The 6,876-nt window shown below is 42.7% G+C and overlaps 1 long non-coding RNA gene across 11 annotated transcripts in view; it reads left to right on the plus strand.

The window, feature by feature from the left end:
• The window catches only part of LOC137331484 (uncharacterized), a 38,380-nt gene extending 34,590 nt beyond the window's left edge, over positions 1–3,790 (plus strand). For 9 of the 11 annotated variants that reach the window (XR_010965506.1, XR_010965496.1, XR_010965503.1 and 6 more), the window contains one exon: positions 3,498–3,790. This is a non-coding gene — a long non-coding RNA (uncharacterized lncRNA). Of the gene's footprint in view, positions 1–3,242 lie in introns of all 11 variants that reach the window. The other 2 variants (XR_010965501.1, XR_010965505.1) reach the window with 1 other exon arrangement.
• Positions 3,791–6,876: the final 3,086 nt, after the last annotated feature.

Genomic DNA, 6,876 nt, shown 5'->3' on the forward strand with positions numbered 1-6,876 from the left:
CAGTCAGCAACACTCTCCCTCTCTGCAGGAAAAATGGCTCACAACACTAGGGAGAGCAGCAAGACTGGGGGAACCATTGAACATCCAAGTGCTAAGCAAAATGGAGTAGACAGCCCTGGAGATTATTCAACCAGCTTGACCACGTTATGCTGCCAAGTGAAATCTGTCAACTGCTACTGTCGAGTCTCTCAGTGCCATGCTAAGGCAAACTCACTCTGGGCCTGTAGACCCTATGGGCTGGGTAAGGTGAATGGAGTGTTGGAAGGTTTTGGTGAGAGACATGGAGAGCACTGTACTCATTCTTGCTGCTCTTGTGAGGTCATTGAATCTCTTCCTACACTGAAGCCAGGTCCCGGGGTGATGCTGCATCACTGACCCTCTCAGCCAGCTCTGCCCAGGGCTGCTAGACAGTCGCCCTGGGGATGCTCCAGCAGGTGTTGGGATACAGTACCTCCCTCTTGCCCTGACCTCCTCCATAAGGATCTTCAAGCAGGCATCTGGAAACCTGGGAGCAGCTTTGTGAATCATTACAGTAATGACAATTCTGTCCACATTGTTGAAAAAGAAACCTGGCATCGGAGAATGAAACCTCGCATTAAGAGGTGCATTTCCACTTTAAATAGGCCTCGGTGGCCCACCAGAAATTGCGCCGCGAAAACGAGCGGGCTGTATGTCTTGTGATGCAATCAGGTGGGCAGCCTATCAATCCTAATACAATTAAGCCTGGGAGTTAAAATAGCCCGGGCCTCATGCTGGCAACATCATGGGAGCTTGCCGCTCTTCCCGCTGTCTGCTTGCTCAATTTCCGCCCAAGTTAAAATCGGGGCTCTACATTTTATGGAGCAATAAATTCACCAAGAATTGCATGCTGTCTAGCACGTGTCACCTTGCGTTCTGTCATACAGATAGCAACTCGTGACTTCTGGTTTGCAGAGTATACAGACAATAAACAATGATTTAGAAAAACATGCATCCACTGCCATTTGCATTATAGGTTTACTTATGATGAAACAATATTTTGACATATCTGATGCATTTAGCTGTATTATTATGGTACTGCAAGACTATTCTCTTAATTCAAGTGTTAATTAATAAGATAATGGAATAGAATGGGTTACCAAATACAGGCACAATACTAATTTAACGACTATAGGTCAAGTAAACAGTTGAGTTGGAGTGATGAGCTACAATATTATCCAACCCACTGTGACTTCATATAATAGTCTTTCAAAAGAAAAAGACAGGGAGCATAACCACAGCAGTATGCTACCAATTTTCTACTATTGCAAATGGATTACATAGAATACAATTGTTCACTGTATGCTTTCTAGAATATAAAGACAGATAAAATAACATTTAAGCACAATTTTCAGGCTTTATTATGCATTTGTTTTGTACAGCTGCTGTGTAATCCCTATCAAAACTGACCTCTGTAATAGTAATATCATCCAGGATAATGTTGAAATCATGTGCTCCCTCTTTCAGCTCCCAACAATTCAGCAGCAATAGTTATACCATTACAAAACTAAATGCAATTTTTTAAGAACAGAAGTAATAGTTGGTTAACAATTGTTGAAGGCTGTCCTATCTACATTGTTTTTCTAACTTACTACTGTTTTTTTATTTATAGTACATTCGAATAAAGAAACTTAAATGGATTTTTACATTTATTAAAATAGCATAGTTAAGGAGTAGCCTGCAGAATAATTAAATGTTAAGTAAAAACACTTGTTTTAAATCATCAGTAGATTCAGCACAATTAGTTCCCCCTTTCATTCTAATTGTTAACTATAAGGAGAGAGAACAAAAACCTTCATTCACATGGCAAAACCACTCAAAAATGATGATTATCATCCTTCAATATTTTTCATGTGTGAACTTCTTAAAGCAAAACTATATGTCATATTTTTGCACTTGAGCTTATTGGGTTATCATGTATGAAGTGTTAAATTTGGCTACTACACTCCTCAGTGCTTTATTAACAATTGAGGATAGGACTCACTCTTCATAGTCTAGGTCTAGACACTGGTATAATATTGACAACTGGTCTACAATTGGTCTGGAAAAGCACTCAGAGAGTAATGTTTACTATCTGCAAATCTGCAACAGAACATTCTGTTATCTTCAGAGTACAAGAACATTTCACACAAATGCTGGCTACTATACATACATTATATATATAATGTGTTTTTGTTGACCAGTAAAACATAATATATATTTATTTATTACTGGTCAACAAAAAACACATTAAAATTGACCAGATTGGTAAAGTATGTGCATTATTAAAAGGGAAATATTTATTTCTCAATGTTAATTTTACCACTAATTCTTCCCTACTGATGTCACTGGCTAACATCAACTTTCTCTTTGGTAGTAAATTGACATTACACAGGGTTTCACTACATTGGTCTACTCAGGTTTCTGCAACACATTTGTAGTTAGATCCTAGAGCCCCCTGCTGACTTGTGAAAGAACTTCAGGTATTTTGTAGAAGCAAGACTCAAAATGAACATTGATCCTATGGACCAGGAGCAATAGAACAATGAGAATGGGCCAATACAATGTGACTCTGGTATGTGTCCATTTACACATTAAGCTCTTCCTTCAACACAACAAAACTGAACATCTACAATAGGTCAAGATAAGGCAGATTCCCCCCAACAATACCCTTGATTTATGGTGACGAAATAAATGAAATTGCATTTTAATTACATGGTATTCTGGGGCTTTTACCCTTGTTTTAGGAATTCATTTCTGTAATTCTATGCAGTTTTCCATGAAAACTGTAAATTAGTGGCCTTAATTGCTGTACGTTCTTTTACCTATGTACTCGGTTTTTATCTCTCATTTTTTTTAAAGCCCAGGATACAAAAGAACACTGTAGGCAAAATGTACCAGGTTCAAGGTAGGCATTTATTGGGAGGGCATAGAGCTTAGCAGCACTGGGGGAATCTGGGGTATGGTAGCACTGGAGGGTAGTGCTGGGATTTGACAGCATTGAGGGAGGTCGTCATTTGCATGGAGGTTGGAAAAAAGTCATTTAGAAAAGAACAGCTTAGCCTATAGATCACACCCTTTTGTTTTCCTTTTAAGGAGTTAATGGAATTTCTACTGTAAATATAAATTCTCTGTTGTTACTTATTTGCTTGTTCATTTTTTAATAATAACTAATTAGTTAACACATGTTCTTAATAGTTTAAATCTAGAATCAGGACTGATGTGATGCTCCATTGCTTTTCTAGGACTGGAGATAAATTGTGTGGAGGCGTAGGATAATTCCAGCACCTCAACTGTAAGGCTAATGAAGATTCTCAAAGGTCTAGGAAATTCACACTCACTAATAAGTTAGATCAGATACAAGAGCTGAAAATCAGTCAAGAAATGCAGAAAAGATCCAAAAATGTAAAACTGTGGAGGCCCATGGAGTATTCAAAAAGGAATAGCCTGTATTTTGCTCTCATTAGGAATGACTAGCACATGTTGTCACTTTATTACAGATTGAAGAATGATGTAAGGCACAGGAGAAACCCACTTACATGGCTTTCATCAATTTGTGTGAAGCTTCAAAATTAGAGCCTCAAGCAACTCACGGAGAATCTGGAAACTATAAAAGTATGTGGCCAAATCTTGGATTTTATCCGGGATGTGTAGTCCAGCTCCACGATCTATGTAAGGGTGAATGAAAAACTCATTGGACCTATTCCTCTTGAAAGAAAAGTGATATAAAATTGGTCAGCAATCCTACTTGATGTAAGGAATAAACTGTCTGTTCCAGATATTTCTGAAAGGATCCTGGTGGTACTGTGAAAAAGACATTATTTGGTCTGACCAAATCAGATCACAGAGTCTGGTGGCACTGGGGAAGATCCTAGGGTATCAAAGCACTAGGAGAGGGTCCCTGGGGTCTATCGACACTAGGGTCTGATAGCAATGGGTGAAGTGGTCCCGAACGTCTGACAGCAATGGAAAGGGGAGGTCTAGGAGTGTGAAGTCAATGGGGAAGGTTCTTGGGGTGTGTCAGTACAGAGAGGTGGCACCGTGCAGGGGTCTGGGGAAAATCCTGGGGTCTACCAGGATGTGGGGTGAGACCTAAGATCTAGTAACACCGAGGACTGATTCCAACATCTAGTGGTACAGAGGATAGTGTCCCTGGGATCTGGTGTCAGTGCAGGAAGCGGTCCAGCATTCTGACAACAATGGGGAGGGTCCTGGAATCCGGCAGAACTGTAAAGATGCCGTACGTTCTGGCATCAGCTATGAGGGCGGAGTGGGTTGTGTCAGCATGAAGAGTCTGATACCCCTGGGATAGGTAATAGGGTCTGATACCACTGGAGTTGGGCTGAGAACTCTGCTCCTACCCACTCCCGGTCTGTAGCCCCCACCCTTGACAGTTCCCACATTTGTCCCATCTCCCCGACCCTTTTTCGGCCCTCAGGGCATGTTGCTGGCTTAAAGCCAGTTTTCAGTGCTGTTCACACTTCTGTGTTTGCCAATTGTATTTGCTGATGGGCAAAGAATATGCTGGAGTTGACGTGGGCCAGGTCAGCTTTAGCAGGAAAGCAGTACGGTGGGACAGGAATGTAATACAACAATTCAGCGTGAACCGCAAACCCCTGCCCAGGCCCAAGACAAAGTTATACCTTGACAGGACTGGGAGTGGGCCCAACAAGGAAGGAAGGTGTCGGCGTGGACCAGGCCAGGCTAGGCTAGGAAGGATGCAGACAGGCAGTGGAATTGGGCAGCACCAGGGCACCAGTCAGGCTTATTTTTAAAATAATAGTGACCTCTTGTGGTGTTGTCGCTCATGGACACGCCAGGGAACCAGAATGAAACTCAGGTACAGGCACCTAACAGAGAACTTCTGACCAGCCAAGTCTCTCAAAAACAGAAAAAGTTTCCAAAATGAGAATACAAAAGTTCCATCATGGGTGTCACAGCAAGTTCAGACACATTGCACTGAATTTTGAAGTAGGATAAATAAGATGCAACAATGGAGTTGGAGGATTAAAGTAGAATACCCCATTCATTTTACAGCTTTCCCTGCAGGTTGTCTGTATCCTGCAGTTCTGAAGCATAAAGGGAGCGACTGAAACACCTGAAGTGAACTTCCTCAGAGCTTCTCCTGCTCTGCTGCTGTGACCAAGTGGAAGTTCGGTGGAAACCCCATTCACAAGCATAAACAGGGATTCCGCTGAACTCCCAGCAGCAGAGAGGATGAAATCCCAAGAAAATCCACTCTGCTGTATGCCTCTTTTTGGTTAACCCGTAAGGAGACACTAAGTTGCCCCAGTGTCATCAATTCAAAAAATCTAACAAAAGTGGGCCTTTTTAGAGGGGCACAACTAATAAACATCCAGATCATATAAAAGACAAAAGAAACTTATCAAATTAAATCATAATGTTGTTGCTAGTGTCTAGTGAACACTAGCGGTGCCCACAGGTCGTGGAAGGCCTCAAGCGTAGCGGCGGACACCCCGTGCTCCTTCTCCAGGGTCACCCGGGCGTGAACAAAGCCACAGAAGAGAGGCAGACAGCGAGAGCTACCACAACTACGGGCTGCATCCAACCTGCACCTGTGATTGGCCATCTTGGCCAGGCCCAGAAGCAGACCAACAAGGAGGTCCTGACTTGCCCGTCACCCTCCGCATTGGGTGGCCAAAGATCAGGAGCGTAGGACTGAAGAGGAGCCAGAAGTTGAGGAGCAGCCCCTTCAAATAGTGAAACAGGAGCTGCAAGTTCTCACATTCTATGTACACATGGAACACAGGCTCATCCAGACCGCAAAAGGTACAGGCGGCCCGGGAGTCCGTGAAGTGGCTCAGGAACCAGTTTGTCGGAACTGCTCCGTGCAACATCCTCCACCCCAGATCTCTACATTGGGGTCCCCCGCCTCTGCCGGATGGCAAGGTGTCCGGACGGAGGACGAGAAAGTGGAGAGGTTGCAGGAGCCTGTATAGGAAATTCCTCCGTGCAGAGTGAAATGGCACGGAGGGAATTTCCGAGAGACGGCTCAAGTTGTGAGGCGCAGGCTCCAGAGGGAGGTTTCAGGGCCTCGCGCCGATGAGAAATTCCATTTGAACGGGGGTTAGTTTGGACAGGTGGTATGTGTTTTGGTTGTTTCTCCTTGTAACATTTAGACAGATGGCGATTCGACAGAATATTCTTCCTTTTTAATTCACTCACACCTTGCAGTACTCCATAGCATAACTGGCATAGTGCAGGGATGATGTTTTTCTCAGGAACCTATTTCCAATTGCTCAGAACTTCCTGCACTATTAATCTGCATTCTTAGACTGGTAGCTGCAGTTTGATTTCCAGCCAGACAGAAAAATGTTTACATTGCCTGACTGGAACTGTAAGTCTTGGCAGGGAGAGAGCTGTGTGTATGCTTGGATACAGATGTGGGCTAAAATCTCTCCCAACAGTTTAAAATTCAAAAGTTTAGAAAGTGGGGAGGGAAGAATCACCGCTCTCTAAATATTTAATTTGATGTTAGGTGGGTTTACATATAGCTCAAGGGTCCAAAGAACTCCTTAAGCACTTGGTAAACCAGGTTTGACACGATATTGGATTTATACTCGATGTAGTGTCAAACCAAAGCAGTTTCAAGGTACTCCCTCCAAGGAATCTCACTTCACTTCATCCGGTTTAGTGTTGGTGCAAAATTCAAAATGTTTTGCTTGTCTGGAGAATAAACACCAACAGAATTTGGATGGGCCGAACGGCCCTGTTTGTGTTGTAATTTTTATGTAATGCTAAATTGGGAATGTGAATGCAAGCTTAGCTTTTCATGTCCAAGATGGAATTCTATATTGAATTTGGGATGAAGTCCGAAGGACAATTTTGTAATACAAGGTATTTAATCGTTAATAAAAT

The sequence above is a fragment of the Heptranchias perlo genome, chromosome 13 (assembly GCF_035084215.1).
Source record: "Heptranchias perlo isolate sHepPer1 chromosome 13, sHepPer1.hap1, whole genome shotgun sequence".
In the NCBI taxonomy this organism is placed as follows: domain Eukaryota; kingdom Metazoa; phylum Chordata; class Chondrichthyes; order Hexanchiformes; family Hexanchidae; genus Heptranchias; species Heptranchias perlo.